This window comes from Macaca nemestrina, chromosome 4 (genome assembly GCF_043159975.1).
Source record: "Macaca nemestrina isolate mMacNem1 chromosome 4, mMacNem.hap1, whole genome shotgun sequence".
NCBI lineage: Eukaryota > Metazoa > Chordata > Mammalia > Primates > Cercopithecidae > Macaca > Macaca nemestrina.
In genome coordinates this window covers 78,937,436-78,955,586 of record NC_092128.1, presented here as the reverse complement: position 1 = coordinate 78,955,586, position 18,151 = coordinate 78,937,436, and the positions used below count along the sequence as shown (strand labels likewise).

General features: G+C 36.4%; 1 protein-coding gene across 2 annotated transcripts in view; it reads right to left on the bottom strand.

Moving 5' to 3' along the window:
• LOC105475580 (neurexophilin 1) overlaps positions 1–18,151 on the bottom strand; it is a 337,138-nt gene that overhangs the window by 279,418 nt on the left and 39,569 nt on the right. The gene's annotated exons all lie outside the window — the stretch shown is intronic.

The following is an 18,151-nucleotide window of genomic DNA, read 5'->3' as shown; positions in this document are numbered from 1 at the left end:
GCAAGCAATTCTGAAGGGATGTTAATGCAGCATAACAACTCTTTACCCTTTTTCAAGGCCAATTTTGCAATATGGGAAAAATGATTGGAAATGGAGTCCTGAAAACGCTGAAACCATCTGTCAGGGACTCAGTTAAGAAGATCCACACTGTTTCACAGCCAAGGATAGGGAAAAATTATGCCTGGCTGAAAATGTCCAAAGCAAGTGGATTCCCATTCAAGCTTATTAGTACAAATTACAAAATTTGTTTATTATTCATTGCTCTGGTAAAATTACACTTTCAGAGGATAATAAACTACAAGCTATACTGATGAGGAAGAAGGCAACTGGTGAACATTAGGCAAAAAAAAAAAATGTTTTTATAATAGTAAATAATAACGAAAGTAGGTGTCACTAAAAGAAATCATAAGCATCTGTCAAAATGTCTGTCAACCTATTTACATTCGTAGACACAGTCCTGTGAAATGTTCTTATGCATTTTGTAAAAATAACTCTGTTAATATTTAATCACAAACACCAGAAGTACTTGGCTAATATTTATTCATAAAATGTATTTGGTAAAATATTAAAGACCTGGAAGGTGGGGCTGTTGTGATTAAATTATATGGCTTGGGATATCAAGCTTTAGAATCACTTAAATATTTTGTCTCCTTCCCCCCTTAAATATTTATTGCCATTTTAAAACTATTGACATCTTACATAGAAAACAGTGATTCTCACATTTTATAACACAGATTTTTATACTAGTAAACAGTGGTAGTCAAAATGTTCCCACAAACACCGGAACCGATCTGCTTCACAGGAAGCAAAGAGCTCCCCAGTTATAAATGTAGTACCACACAAAATGAATCATCACTTCCACATTCCTTCACTCAGAGAAGGTTAAATGAGAATGAAAACTATACTACTTTCTATGAAGTGCCAAGTAAACAATTTGGTTACAAAGTTGTAATCAGCTAATTAAATTTGCTTTAAAAAAAAAAAAAAAACCGCCTTTGTATGTGTAACTACAAGCAGCTATTTCTCTGCAACTCCCCAGACCTCCTACTGTAACACTGGAATACGTGGATTTAAGTTAGTCTAGTAATTTCTGTACTCATTAGATTACCATTCATGCATTCTTTTAATCTCTCCTGTGTTTTTTAAAATTAATCTGAAGTACTGCCAGAATGATTTGGTTAACTTCCCTCTAAGTAGCATTCATGAAAGTCTTTTTATTAACAGAAAAGCATTTAAATATTTGGTTTGGAAAATTGTGGACTTTGAATGCACAAGTCAAGCACATACTTTGAGAGGCTATTTCAAAGAGCCAGACTAAGTCAGTAGGATACTGAAGGACACTCCTTTTAAGGCTGGGACTCAGGAATACAATAGTCTCTGGCTTTTCCACTGAAGATACCACGGAACTTGAGTTTTGGAGGGACCAAGACATAGGCTCAATAGAGTAAGAGTTGTTTGGCTTAATTAAATCAAGAACCAAATTACCTTGAACGAGGGTGTCAGGCCAAAACATGACCCAGCAAAGCTATTGAGATGCAGAGAAATTCTCCTGACCCATCCATTAAATTGGTCTCTTAACTGAGAGCAGGGTTGAATTTATAGGTGGAGGTTAAGTGTCCAGCTAAAGGAATTGAGGGTATGTTGAGGCAGGTCCTTTCAACATGTCACTCATAATACTAATATGCCATGAGTCTAAGTAGTTTTGTCAAATGGAAATAGCAAAGTAGAAATCTTGAGCATTTCTTTCTAAATCATATTAACCTATTATTTGTCCATTATTTTCAGAGGGGCCAATGTTGGCTAAGAAAATGTTTAGTCTACACAGCACAGGGTCTCATGAATGAATCAACCGTTTAATAGTAACAGCACCACCCACTCAACCATTAGCCCCAGTCATACTCCAGTGGAGTTCGTGACACTAAATGTGAGAATAACTCTCAACTATCCAACTGAAGTACCTGGCACATCATACACACTCAATAAATTTCTGTTCCTTTCTCTTTGTTCATTGTGGTTAGTAGCTTGATCCCCTGTATTATAGCACCAGAATTTTCTGGAACTGGAACAGATAACTCAATGATGTTATGAAAATTCAGACACCCTAGAAGAAGGGTCATTTTCCATATGAGAAGGCCACTCCCTTTCCAGAGAGTTCTATATAGAACACCGAAGATGGAAGAGAACATCGTCCCTAGATAGGCCAAATCTTCCCCAGCACGTGGGGACAGATGTTGCTGTTATTTTACCCTGCCTTCTCAGCCCTGATAATGAAACAGCCAATCACATGAAATCCTCTTAGACAGGAATCTTGTAATCACATCCCATCTATCAGAGCTCCATACGTGATGATCTGCAAACGCAAGGAACAAAATTATCTGCCTCTGAGAGTTTGAGTCCAAAGACTCTTCAACCACAACTAGTATTGAGACATTAAGAGAACTTACTGCAGCATTCAAAACAGAGTTGTTGATGTTCAGTAGGCTGCTAAAAGATAAAGTTGACAGTTATAAAACCCATCATCTTAACAAAACCAATAGCATTAGCTCTTTTTGTTGAGCTCTTTTTATCTTCCAGAAACTGTACACAGTGTGATACAGAGATTATCTCATTTAGCCTTCAGACGCTTTGAGGTGAGTTGTACCATTGTACCCATTTTACAGATGTAGAAACTCAATCTAGATTTATTCCTGGTTCCACAGCTAGTGGGTGATTGATCTAGGTCAGAAATTCCTATATGAAGGGAAACATGAAAGAGACAAGTCCTCAATTAGCCATCAGAAGACCAAAAATATATAAATTAGGATAAAGGGCACAAAATAAAATTCCAATTATGTACCTTCTGGTAGCACTATAAGCGGCCATGGGTGGGAGAAAAAATTACAAAATCAAGGGAGATGAGGCCTGGGTTCCAGTCATTTAGATTTCTATAAGATTAGCTTTTTGCTTCTGGGAAAATCACTTAATCAATTTAATCTCTAGAGTTATTAAATGGTCAAATGTTATAAGTATTTAAGAGGGAAGTCATTACTTTTTTTGAAGCCTGATATCACAACTAATGTATTTATGATTTATAAACTGACAGATCACATTATAGTCATACATAGATGTGTACTATGTAAGATGTAGTATGTGTTCCATGGTATGGGATAGTAGTAAAAGAAGAAAAAGAAAAGTTACCTACTGTAGGATAATGCTTTTCATAAAATGTGTTCATGAGTTATATATGTTAGATATTGTTATCACTGTTAAACAAATGAAGAGCAGAAACTATGTAAGATAAAATGATGAGTAAAGACTTTGTCCTAAACTGGCTTATAATCTGGTGGCAGAGCCTGATAAGTACCTAATCCTGCCAAGTTACAACTGATGACCTTTGTAAGCCTTTTAATAGTCTTTTATAATTTAATTTTTTAACATACTTTATTCTATGTGACCCTTAAAATTCTTCAGGTAAGAAAATTAAGTTTGAGAAGTTTAAATTACTTAATAAAACAATCAGGTGTTGAAAGAGAAACTCAAAACACATCCTCTAATATTAAACTCTGAGCCCTTCCCACAGTCCCAAGCTGTCTCATGTCCCACGGTCTCACTCCAAATGGGGAAGCTTCCCTTGTTAAACAAATTCCAAAATTTTGTTCTTTCTATTTTGAGTAGAGTCACTTGTTTCAGAGCAAGCTAGTGAATAAAGTTAAGTAAAAAGATTTATATTTCAAGACACTTAAAAGTCTTACACAGTGATTGGAGAGATACAGTACCAATGCATAAGTAGTATGGAAGTAGAATGATAAAATGGAAGGACAAGAGAGAAACTAGATTAATTTACAGTATTAGTCTGTTCTCACTGCTGCAATTCATAAAGGAGAGGGGTTTAATTGACTCATGGTTCCATATCACTGGGGAGGCCTCACAATCAAGGAAGAAGGCAAATGAGGAGCAAAGTCACATCTTACATAGCAGCGGACAAGAGAGTGTGTGCAGGGGAACTCTCCTTTATAAAACCATCAGATTTCATGAGACTTATTCACTATCACAAGAACAACATGGGAAAACCCACCCCTGTGATTCAGTTACCTCCCACCATGGGAGCCACAATTCAAGGTGAGATTTGGGTGGAGGCACAGCCAAACCGTATCACTAATGATGGATCTATCATCATACAAACCAGTGAACTGATAACATATTGAGGAGAAAGAGAAGGAAACTAGTATTTATAGAATATATTATATGCTAAGTAGATTACATATTCATTCAAAAATATTTACTGAGAAACTATTATGTCAAGTACTCTAAAGGCTCTCAATGTGCAATAATAAATGAAAAAAACATAGTTTCTTGTTCTTACATGCATAATATCTGATCATGGAAAATAGAGATTAAACTAATAATCAAAGATAAATTATCATAAGGGCTATAAGCAAGAAATAATAAAGGGCCTGTAATTTAAATAAATGAGGGAGATTAGAAAGGCTTAACTAAGGAAGTTATATTTAATCTGAGAACTGATTAAAAGGCAGGAATTAACCAGATCAAAAATAATGAGAAGACCTATCCAGATAGAGAATTGCATACCAAAAATTCTGAAGTCATAAAGAACATTATGTATGCCAGGAATTGAAAGAAAGATGGGAAAGCCAGAACATCAGAAATAAGTGTAGACTAGCACAGGATGAGTTTGGAGAGGCAGGCAGGGCTGGATCCAGCATGGCATTTATTATCTTGCTTAATCAATCTACTAAGCAGGTCTTTATGACCTCTGTCTTACAGATGAGGAAACAACGATTGAGAAAAGTTAAATGACTTGTCTGAGTTCACACAGCTGGTCTGTGGCAGAAGGCAGTCTATTAAAAGAAGAATGTATCCTTTGAGGGAACACTCATTCCTTCCCAAATGATTCTTACAAGTGAAGGAGTCTACTAAAACAATAGACCAGCCTTTTTCTGCTGCACAGGAGAAAATTAATCAGAGTGAGTTTGGAAGGTGAAAACAGCAGTCAGAGCCAAGGCCCTGTTTCCTAGTTTCATCCTTAAAGAACATTCTGCTCTGCTCCTCTAGGTCTTCCGACATTAGGAGAGGCACAATGCCATTTTGCTCCCTGCGGCTGATGGGAATTCTGTCTAGTTCTTCCTTCAGAAGGAGGGAAACTACTTGCAAGCAGATAAAAATTACAATCTCCAAAATCAATTTTATCAGAAATAAAATATTTTTGATTCATTTGGATGGGGAAAGAAATGGTATTTATAGGGTATCTCAAATCCCATCATATATTTATATTTTAAAATCTGAAGAGTAACTCTTCCTAGCATTTTATCTTCATAAGTCAGGCTGGAAAGGGAACACCAGATAAGTTGAACTGATCTTTATAACCAAAGTCAATGCCAGATGAACACCAATGAAGTTTAACCCACAAATGGTTCTGGCAGCTACTGTTCTAATTTTTATGACGTTGATTTAAGCTTATTCATTTTGGTTTTCTTTTCATTTTCATAGAAGGTCCTAATCAAAACCTGAATCCAAAATGTTCTCTTCAGGAAAATAATTTGTAATTATTGCCTCTGATGTGTCCCTTGAAATTTATTAGCCTAAGATTAAAAAACAGTTGTTTTTTAACATAATATTTAAACTACAAAGAACTTTGGCAAATGAGAAGTCTTTTGAGCTCCCACTCCACTTAACTGAAATACTACACCTCTAGTCTATCCCCTACCTCCACCCCTAACTATCTCCTGGAAGACAATGGGAGCTCATGGGGCCGGAAGAAGAACAGAGAAGACAATGGGAGCTCATAGGGCCGGGAGAAGAACAGAGTCATTGTTTGTGCTGTCCTTCTGTGGAGCGAGGAAAGATAATGAGAAATTAGAAGTTCCTCTGAGGAACTTCTGACATCTCCATGAACAAGACACTCTGGACGATGCGTTGACACATTTTTATTTAGTTTGGCTTCAGTTTTGGGCTTGGTATCTGTATTAGTCTGTTCTCATGCTGCTAATAAAGACATACCCAAGACTGGGCAATTTATAAAAGAAAAAGGTTTAATGGACTCACAGTTCCACATGTCTGGGGAGGCCTCACAATCATGGCAGAAGGTGAATGAGGAGCAAAGTCACATCTTACATGGTGGCAGGCAAGAGAGCATGTTCAGGGGAACTGTGCTTTTCTAAAACCATCAAATTTCATGAGACTCATTCACTGTCACAAGGACAGCACAGGAAAAGCCTGCCCGCATGATTGAATTGCCGCGTACCAGGCCCCTCCCATGAAATGTCTCCTCTAGGTCTTCTTACATTAGGAGAGGCACAATGCCATTTTGCTCCCTGTGGCTGATGGGAATTCAACACAGGGGCTGATTATTATAATTCAAGGTGAGATTTGGGTGGGGACACAGAGCCAAACCATATCAATTCCCTTACAAATGTACTTCAGGCTCACAATTACCTCACTTGTATATTTTTTTAGAAGCTTACATATTTTGCAAATTACTTAAGTGATGGCCTCTATATCTAAATAGAGTATAGAATAACAGCTAAAATGTCACTGCTGAAATTTGATCCATTACTGAATAATGCAATATTTTTCCCTGATGAAAGGATACCACTATTTTTATAGAAAGGAGGAAATTAAATACACCTACATATGTCCATTTTCCTATTACTACTTCTAAAAAGTGATACCATGAGATTTTTTTCATCATTTTTTAAAAGCTCAATTTTATGACATTTATTCAAACAAGTTCAGTAAATAAATCATCCTAAAGAAACTTATGAAGTGGTTATGTTGTATACAGTTTAAAACTTAGAGAGCTAATCTTATTTCATTCATTGATATAAATCCTAGGATTTTAAAAATATTAAAATATTTTATGTTATTAAAATATCTAACTTGTCTTATTTTTGTCGAAAAGAAACTCCAAGTGCTTTGTCAAAATCACACATCCTTTGACAGTTGACATCACTGAGCTCTCAGTCACAGGCATTGTCATCATCCTGCTTGATGGTGTAGACCTACACAAGCTACAGTGAATAAGGTGGACCAAATATTTCAAGCACAAAAAGCAAGCTATTTTATGTATCAGCCCTTGAAAACCTAACAAATTCTTGATATGTAAGGCCCAAAATATGAGGTTTCTGTTGTGATTTGCTGAGCACAATTTGAAAACAACTGTGACTGTGTGAGATTCTGGAGGTAGGGCAGTGTCTTAGTGACCCTTGTAGCCCCAGTATGAACATTGTGATTGGCTTATGGAAGACACTAAACAATTTCTGCAGAAATTTGTTGGTTTGTTGCATTCTGAGCATATGAAGATTCAAGGTTTACTGAAGCAAATGGCTTCCCAGACAAGACTATAAGGACCATTTCTGACATCCTCTACAGTCTACTTCTTAAAAAAACAGGGTGGGAGGTGGGGGTGTTATTCTAGTTGCTAGCTGTGCTTGCATAGAAATGGCCATAAATTTCTAGTTATTTCCACCATATAAAAGGAAAGTTAATAAAGGCACTGAGAAATTAGTCTTCCTTAAACATTTAGAATTGTAGAATGTTAAAACTTCAATGGACCTTGGAGAACATCTGGTCTAGTGGTTTTCAAATTTTCAGGGGATCCCAAGATGCTACAAGAGTACTTCTGGGACACTTTCAGAAGAGGTCAAACAGGCAGGCCTCTGGACATCCCACTCTGACATGATTTAGCACAACTTTTTTTGTCTCATATCAGGGTTTCATACAACTTCACTAGAAATATGGTTTTGAGCCAGGTGTGGTGGCACATGGCTGTAATCCCAGCCCTTTGGGAGGCTGAGGTGGGTGGATCACTTGAGCTCAGGAGTTTGAGACCAGCCTGGGCAACATAGTGACATCCAATCTCTACAGAAAATACAAAATTTAGCTGAGCATGGTAGCACATGCCTGTAGTCCCAGCTACTCTGGAGGCTGAGGTGGGTGGACCGCTTGAGCCTAGGAGGTCAAGGCTGCAGTGAGCCAAGATCACACCACTCTACTCCAGCCAGAGTAACAGAACAATACCCTGTCTAAAAAAAAAAAAAAAAGAAAGAAAGAAAAAGAAAAAAGGAAAAAAAAAAGAAATTTTGGTTTTGAGTACTAAGAACAATGCTTAAAACTTCTAATTCAACCTCATAATTTTATAAATATGGATGTAGACCCCAAACAACCAAGATGTTGTAAGCAATTACTTATAGCACAGAAACAAAAATCTAGATATGCTGATTCCCAATCTAATGTACATCCCACAGTGCTATTAATAGAGAAGTTTTGGTTCTTAAAACACCTAGTATATAATTGTTACTGTAAGACTAGGAAATAGAGAAGCAGGAATTTGCAATGTATTAATATTACATTGCTAACAGCTTCTATGCTTGTCACAGTAGGCTACTTGCAAAGGAATCCACACCCATTTATTTCCGCATATTGACAACAAAATGTAATGTATTTAGAGAAGATATTTCATTTATTTGGATAACAAAAACTAAGCTTCAAGAAATCAAATGTAGCTGTAGTTAACTGGTAAGTGGTAAAGCTAGAGTGAATACAATTCTTCTAACCATTCTATCCAAGACACCATCCATCACAATGCTGGGATAAGGCCTGCTTATCAGTCTCTTGGGCCACTATACTCCACTGTCACTCCTACCAAATAGCAAATGGGATTCAACACATGGGCTAACTGATTGATTGACCATATTATTAAGTATTCTGAGGTTGAATATGGATTTAGCAGAAAGGAGTCAACGACCATGAGCATTATTGGCCTTTGGTACAGGAGGGAGAAATGGAGGCATACCTGTCAAGTCTTCACCACTCCTGATTTAAATGGCCAAAATAGAGAACAGTCCAGAATAGAGAAAAAGGTTGAAACACTGAGACTTAAATCCTGAGCTAGGGCAGGCTAGCTTTCACTTTGAGTCACATATCTGTCAGTTTAAGCTTGGGAAGCCCAAGAGGGAACCTAAAGACTCCCAGTGTCATATAAACAGTAAGTACTTCCAGATTTCGCTAGCCTCAAGAGCTCCTTGCTAAAAACAGAAGTGGGCCTGGCTAGAGGAGACTTGACTGTGTGGGAAATGGACATTAGAAAGGGAAATGAAACCACCCTCATTTCATTCACTGAGGCACAATCAGATAGCTGTATTTTGGCACTGCTGACAGGGGCCAGATTCCACACACTCATTTGAGAAAGCCAGCGAAGCTCACGGAAACACTTTCCCTACAATTTAGCCCCAGCTGTTCAAGCTGAGGCTGCTCTTTAAAGTGAAGCAAACTGGTGAGAAAGCTGAAGTTCAGCAGTTTCAGTCTGTTGAGCCACAGCTTCTGTGTAATCCCAGCCTACGGATTCAGCTACATTGACCAGATGCTCTGGGCCTCCCAAGCCAGTCTTAGAGGAAGCTCCATAAAAAGGCAACAAGGCTGCATGTGCATCAGGTCCAAGTTGAAGTGAAGCAGTCCAGAGGGGGCATCAGGTGCTGGTCCGCCTGTTCTGTCAGCACTGAGTGTGATCTATGCAAAAACTCCAGAGGGCTCAGAAGTCATTTGGATGGCAACAACAGACACTGGGGAGTAGAGGGGAGGAAGGAGGGAGTGGGGCAAGGATTGAAAAACTAATGAGTACTATGCTCAGTACCTGGGAAATGGGATCATTCATACCCCAAACCTCAGCATTATGCAATATACCCAGGTAACGAACTTGCATATGTACCCACTGAATCTAAAATAAAAGTGAAAAAAAAGTAAAATGAAATTAAAAACTAGTTATTAAAGCAAGATAAAACATTTTTATTGTGGTGGATATTTGAGGGTTTTTTTTTTCAGTTTTATAAATTATATCACTTACTTGGAATGCTAACTTCAATGTGGTGGATGTCTCTAAATTATAAACAAATCCAAGATCAATGAAAACAGGCTCACTATTTCACTTACGACCTCTGTTTCATTTCATAGTATTTATTTTACTTCCCAATACCCTCAAACTTTCGAATCAAAAGATCTTTCACAACCACCGACAAATATTTTCATGGAGGTGTTTTTCTTTCCCAAGATTTTTCTGTACCCATCCTATCACCACTGCAACTGGATAAATGACATCTCTGTGTAGGTCTCTCTGAAATGTGCACTATGGTCTCATGTGAATAATCTGCCCTCTGACCTCTCAAGTCACTCCAGCGTTATTCATGATGCAGCTTATTCTATATGAGTTCTGCAAAGGAGAAAAAGGAGTTGACCAGTATAATCATCGCTAGCTATCTCCTTTTTATTTTAAGATATTGACTGAAAAGGGAGACCTTTAATTGAGCTTCAGAAATCTCAAGCAACATCCACGAAAGAGGCGGCTATGGCTCATCAGACATTGAACACAATATAGTACATGTGTGATCCTTATCCTGAGCACTGACGTACAAATGAAACCTCGCTGTTTGAGCCTCTCACGCCTAGTTTCTGTCAATAATAGAGGTATCTGGAAGATAAAAAGAGTCTCACCATGAAATGAAAAAATAATACCTTTAGAAATATCCATCTTGACAACAACTAAATGTGTGGACCATGATTGCAAACACTTAGTGAATCACTAAGGAATAAAAGATTTAATTTCCAGGATTGCTTGGTGGGGAGGGGGAAGTGTGCTTTCCACAATGTACAAATCTTGGTGACTCATTTTTCTTCTTACAATTCCCGGGTGGCAAAGTTCACACAGTAGATGGATAAATTAAATAGAGATCAACTCTAGGTTCTGGAAAGTACAGCTTTTGCAGTCATTGTTAGAGGCCATTCAGAGAGTGTTAAGGCATGAGTAAGCCACTTAGGGCTGTGGTTTAGTCCACTGAGATTTATTGCCCAGTTTCCTGACACCAAGTGTTAGAAATTCTCACTGGTGACAAGCCTGTGTCACCTTGTTTTCCCTGGAGGCAAATAAAGAGCAGAATAATTCTGAATTTCAAGAGGAAATTGTCCATTCTGAATCATGTCTATTCTCTGGAGCATTGAGCATACTCAGGTAAAGATAGATTTGCCTTCTATTTCAAGAGTTTTGAACTATAGGCATTATTAAGATCTCACACATATGAGCAGAGGAAGAGTCATAGAATTCATCCAGGAGAGAAAATAAAAATTCCATTCAACCTTTTTCTCTTTTGTTTTCAAATTTTTAATTATAAATAAAACACAGAAAACCACAGAAAATATATGTATAGTTTAATGAGTTATTATAAGGCCAACATCCTGCAACCACCACCTATATCAAAATACAGACCTATGTCAGCTACCTAAGAAATCTCATCAGTGTACCCCATCCAAATCTCAAACATCTCCCTCCTCCCAAAAGTAACCACTATCCCAACTTTTATAGCAATCACTTTTTATAGTTTTATCACTTGTGTACATTTCTAGACATCTATAATTTTATTATTTTTTATCTTATTGGAAAGGCAGGATCAATGTTAGATTCTTTCCCTCTATTTACCCATTTTCAAGACAATGAACTAGTTCTCTTGAATCTTCTGAAGGTAACTAGATTTTTAAAATACCGTTTTCTATTCACACATTTAACTTATTTTATGGATTTGTTCTATTGCAATTATTATCTCTTTTAAAGCCTAAATTGTCCCAATAGGAGGTTCTTAAAATTGATTCATGAGTTTCTTTCGACATAACCCCAGGAGTTTTTGATAGCTTCCTAAGCTATATGGTTGAACAAAATGTTCCAGATTCATCTTATACATTTCCTGCCCCAGAACTGGAATTAGTCATTTCTCTAAGTCCTGTTTCTTCTAATGATAAATATTATTTCAAAGCCACCACGATTTGGATGTTAGGAGTGCCTTTTGCACTAAGTTGCTCATTGTTCCTAAGCCTTTAAGGGGGCAGAGATATACAAATATATATATTTATACATATGAAAGATGTCTTGAGTTCATACTCTTACTTCCAACTTAAATTCAAGAATACAGCCCTTTCCAAATTACATTTGTATTTTTCTTCCACAACAAAAATTCTAATGCTCAAAGATACACAGGAATGACAGAATTAGAAAATCACATAATTACTCATCTTTTCCCATATTAGTTATATAACTGTCCAAGAATAACAATACAATACTACCACCATCAGTGAAGTTAATGAGAATAGCTTTTAAACATTTTAATATGCTTACCTAATTTGTATCCCTATTTTAATAAACTATTCCTTATATATATTTTATTAAATACTGCTGTTTCATAGACACTTGATCTTTTTTAACCCTCATTTAATCTTAGTTCTACAAGTAACTATGTTTAACACTTATCACCAGTTCTTATGACAATATCTCTATAGTTATTTTTTATTGTCTGAAGTTCACTCTTTAGTAGATCCCTCAGAAAGTTCTCAAGGGAACAATATTATTTGGGTCATTGTATGCCAATAATAGTCTGTGTCCTTTATACTTGAAAGTCAGTTTTTCTAGATATAAAAATCTTTGGCTCATATTTTCTTTCTTTGAATTTCTTAAATACGTTACTCCATTTTGGTATAATGGTATAAAGAATTGCTTGGTATAAAGAATTGCTACCAAAATAGTCTGATAATAAGCTAATTTTCTTTCACTTACAAATCACTTTGTTTGATCAATATGCTCAAATGGCCTTTGTTTCCTTTTGTATCAAATTATGCTAGAACATGTCTTGGCATTTGTTGTTTTGGATGGACTTTCTCAGCTACATATTTCAATATGTAGTTTCAAATCAGTTTTTTATTTCTGGAAAGTTTTCTTGAATTATGGTTTTAGAATTTGTTCTGTTCTCTTGGTTTATTTCTTTAGAAATTCCCATTATACCTATGTTGGATCATTCTTTACAAGAACTTTTTACTTCTTCATTTCTTTTTTATCTTAAAATTTGTCCATTTTACTTTATATTTCTTTTAAGGAATTATCCATTCTGTTTATTCGGTTTTATGTTTATTCTCTCTTAACTGATATTTTTTAAATTTCTGATAATTTCCTGAGTTACACCCCCTCATTGCTGGGTATTTTTATTTTTACTTAATTAACCCATATATTGAGCCATTTTCTTAAAGTTTTAGCTTATTTTTATATAACACATTACAGTTTTTGTTTTTTTCCAACCATGTTTTTCTGGTGGTTTTTGGAGGAAAGGAGACAGTTATACATTTCTGCAAGTTCTCATGCAAGATAATTTCCAACTAGACAATCCAACTTCAATCTCAGAGAAATCTCCAACTGCAATGTCTCCTTGTCATCATGCATTCATCTTTTTATTCATTCAGCAAATGTCCAATGAGCACCTACTATATGTGTAACAATGGGAATCAAATTATTAACAAGATTATTCATGATTAGCAAGAAGAATGATTAATTAGGCAGACATGGTTCAGGCCTTTACAGATTTAAAACCTGATAATGGAGTCAGAAATTCAAACACATAATTGTAATAAAGTCCTTGGACAATCAGCTTATGTGGTCCTCAATCTTTCTCTACAATAAGACACACGAGAAATAGAGTAGAAATAGTGGTTAACTAGACAGTGATGATTTTTCAGCTCAGAAAACATGTTTCCTTAAGGCAGCACATCAAACACTCATCTATGTGATCCTGTTGCAGCCATCTTCCCCACCACCATCCCTGCAGCAAGAGGTGATTCCTATTGAGAATCATTGGTCTGACCCAAGTACCAAAATGCCATTAAATCTAGAGTTACATTAAGAGGTCCATTAAGACGTGTGAGAAAATTAGGCACATTTGCATATTTCTTTAATTACATAGCTCTCTCTATCCTATTGTACATTTGTATGTATCACTAGACAAAAGTCTAGGAAAGAAAATTTATTGTCATTTGTCCAGTCATTCTCATGTCCAAAAAATGTATGTTTATTAGCTGGATTAGCAACTCAGCTTGACCACTAGAGTGATGATCTATAGCCATCAATCACCTGCACTCTAGCAACATAAATTATTTTTTAAAAAATACAGCTCAGGAATAGCAGGGGTTGGGGGGGAGGGGAACAAGTAAGAGTAAGTAAACACAATGTGTAGAAGTATACCAATCTTTGGGTAGACCTGATTTTTCTGTTCTTTTAATTGCTTATGGAAACTGTGGACATTTGCTGTCCCAGGTCATCCACCAGGGAAGTACTTTTTAAGAGAATCATGCCCCATATGGTTGTCTCCATTTTAGAACCAAGAAGGAGAGGAGGAATTCTTCATTTGCTTACTCTCCCAACTACACAGACATGATGTATTTTTGGGTACTACTTTACATATAGACAAACCCCAAGTCTCACAAAAACGTGAACACATTTGAACTTAGGTGTCTTCCTCTGGCATAAGATTCCCAGCTAGTCTTCAATTTAAATAAATTTGAGGGCAAGTATAAGGAAAGAAGTACATTGTGATCTCCTATAATCAGCTCTGGGAATAGTTCTACATGGTTGTCAGATTTTTAAGTACAACAACACCTGGTTGTGCTTGGTTAAAATTTCTGATTCTTTCCTGAGTTACACCCTCTCATTGCTGGGTATTTTTACTTTTATTTAATTAATCCATGTATTGAGCCATTTTCTTAAAGCTTTAGCTTATTTTGTATAACACATTACAGTTTTTATTTCTTATCATCTTTATTAACATGAAGACTTTTAATGATATACTTCACAGCTAAGGGAGAAAAAATAAATAATGTATAGAGTTGTATTTAAGGATGTCAGATCAAGAAAGTTAGTGTAAAAACATCATTAAAAAACAACATAACACCTGTATATCAAATAACATCAAATAAGAATCTATATGAATCCCTCATATGAATTTGAGGGAAAAGAAAAACAAGCTAAGGTTTGAGTAATGTTAATAAGGAAAAAACTGAATTGGGTCTAAATTCAGATAGGGTAAGAGGATTCTATAGGAGAGAGTCAAAAGGCATGTGTGTGCTGGGGACATGAAGATACAAACCCAGGCCTGAAAGAACAGAAAGATTAGAAAAAGTCAGTTAAGCGTTTGAGGGAAGAAGGTTGTCAGCTGACAGAGAAAGAACAGGGCATTCTCCTATGAATATCCACACTCACTTGCACTGCTCAGAGTATTGCCAAGAACAGGCCAGAGATTCATGGGCATCCTTTAAATACACAGAGAATAGGGAAAGGTAATCAAAATCTTTAAAATGGAAGATCCATAAATATTTTCAGATTTAGAAAAGGGCCAATGGTCCCCAAAACATTAAGAAACCTACTGTAGAAGAACTTATCAAATTACTTGCAAATCATTACTTGCATCATTTAAGAACAATATTAGCATCATTTCAGATTCATCCTACCTCCACACTCTTATTGCCTTAAAAATAAACAAAAATATTCCTTGCCGGCAAGGTGAGTGGAAGTTGGAGAGGTTGTGCAGGGGTGGCAGACATGGGTATTAGCTGGAATTAAAACAGAGATAAAGATTATAGAATTCAAATCCCGGTTCAAGACAACATTTTTAATATTACTAAATTTACTTTAATCAAGTGGCTTAGTGTCCCTAATCAATAATTATATATGTGATATTATATCCTTCTTATTTTAACAGGAGCAAAAGAAAAGAAGAGGCGAAGAGGTAAAAGGATTTTAAAAATTAGAAAACACTAGCATTAATATCCTGAAAGGGAAAAAAAGAGCTTCCCACCAAAGAAGAATTCTTTTGAACACTAAACTTTCCCTAGCAATCAGTCCCGATTCCCTTGTTGCAGTTAGCAGAGAAGAAAGGTATATGAAGACATCAACTTTAGGCAATTCACAGAGGGTCACTTTTTGTGGTCCAGTTGGGTTTGCAGCATTATTTTTAATAATATTTTTAATGATAGTTGGGCTATCATTATTTTTTATTTAGAAATCTTCATTCCATGGGTTTCTTTAATTATTATTCAACTGTAAATCAAGTCCTAATTTGCCCTCACATACCTAATACCAAATTTTCCCAAATTATCCATTGCTTTTAGGCCAGAGCTACATAGTTTTAGCTTACGATTTACTTATAGAACAAAAGGGTTCCTAATAAAGGTAAACATCAAAGGAAACAAAGTCCTAGAGATTCTCTCTGGGGACACCAGGCAGCAGGGTTCAAATAGAGCTTGATAGGGACAGGCCAGATTGGGAATCAGGCTTCACATCCTTGATCTCTTTACACAAGAATTAAATAACTGAAGTTTAGGGGTCTCTAAAGAAGGAATCTAGGAATGCAAAAGTGAAAAAGCAAAGAGAATAATACACTGCAGGAAAACAAGTTCTCAACGCCCTCTTCCCACCCCCGCAGTCAGAGTGCCTCTGCATAACCCAGGATGGCCTCCCACAAGTAGGGGTGATGTCCAGGACTGGGACTTTGGTAGTGGCATTTCTGCTGTCAGACCTGGGGCTGTCCTCACACATAAGCCTCAGGAGCATTCGTTCAGCTCACCCTGGGAGAAGCCGCGTGGAAGAACCAACCAGCATGGCCGCAGCTTCATAATGTGTTCATCTTAAACTCCAGCTGAGAGGGAAGAAAAAGCCAGTAGGAGGTGGAGAGAGGGGTATAAAAGTAAAGTTGGAAAAAAGAGAAATGAAAAAGTAGAGACCTGGATAAAGTGAACTAGAAGAAAAAGGTGACTGATTAGGGCTGGATTGAGTGAAAACCTGAGAGTTAGTATGCGACTATTAAAATAATGTTTTATAAGATATGTGATATAGGGATCCGCACAATATAATGATCAACTATAAAAGTAGATTTCAAAATAGTTTGCAGAGCATCAACCTGTTTTTTGTAAATGTGTTTAAACATACATACTTGGTATGTGTTTAGATGTGTGTAAGAGAGAGAGGAAGGAGTAGAGACAAAGGCCAAGAAGACAGAAAGATGTATAATCAAATGGTAGCATGAGTCTGTTTTGCATGATGAGATTATGGGTGATTATCTTCATTTTTAGGCTTCTCTATATTTCCCAATTTTGTACTATACAACAATAGTTATTAATAAAAACAAGAAAGCTTTGCTACTACTTTTCTGTATTTCTCTCAGCACCCATTCAATAGAAACTGTGATCAAAACTGTTTGCACCAATTGAAGAGAAAGAAAAAAAAGCATGTCTAGTAATCCTAAAATTATTTTTATACACCTGATCCTTGATTCTAAGTCCTCTCACACTCCTAATTACAACAAGGAAAATAAACATCATGTAAGAGAACAAACTCAGACTTTTGACAGGGCAACAGTCAAAATTCATGAGGTTATATTTTGCTGTTAATTGGCTATCCACCATCAGAAACTGGCTTTATGATTCAGAGTAGTCACAGCAGGCTCTTGTAGATTGGCTAATGAGCTGTCCACTCACTGGTGAGTCCAGCTATTCATCAAGCCCCTGGGTAATTTGAAGGGAGCTCAGGATACCTGCAGCAGTTCAAGTGGAAAATGAAATCTGAGTAGCCTATAAAAGAGAAATGACATCCTGCCCAAGCTGAAACCTTCAGTTCTTTGGGGGTGGATTCATCCAGACTAGTCAAATTGGGCTGTGAAATTAACTAAATGGAAGGTTTATCATTGCTGGTCTAACTTTTGGCAATTTGCCTTCTCTTAAAAAACAAAAAAGAAAAGAAACAGCACTCTGATATCTACCTCAAATCACAAATCACTGTGGACTACCTTAGAATGCCTTTAGAATCTAGCAAATGATAATGTAAGCTTATTTATACAGAAAACATAGCATAAAGAGACGGAAACTGAAAAAATACAACAAAAGTTTGTGTGGGAGAGAAAAGATGTTGAACTAATATAGTACAATAATAAGTTATATGGAAAAACTCCAATAAGAGAGAAATTATTTAAGTAAGTATTAATCTGAAGCCTCATACCCACATGCCAGTTTTAGATGGCAGGGGGTATAGGACACTAGAGCTTAGCAATGTCAGCCGACTGTCATCCTGTCAAGAATACAAACAAATAGTCGCCATGTGAAAATCAATAGCAGTGGGAAAAAGGCTTTCTTGTACATTTATGATGGATAACATAGCCTGGGTGTAATGCACTGAAACAACTAACTTAGATAACGCAGCCTGCTTTGGTCAATGATTTTCAAGTCTTGGTTGGGAATAGCTGCTCGGTAAAGCATGTATAGTCCTAGGCACTTGACAATGGCCATTTCCCTACATTGAAGAATTAAT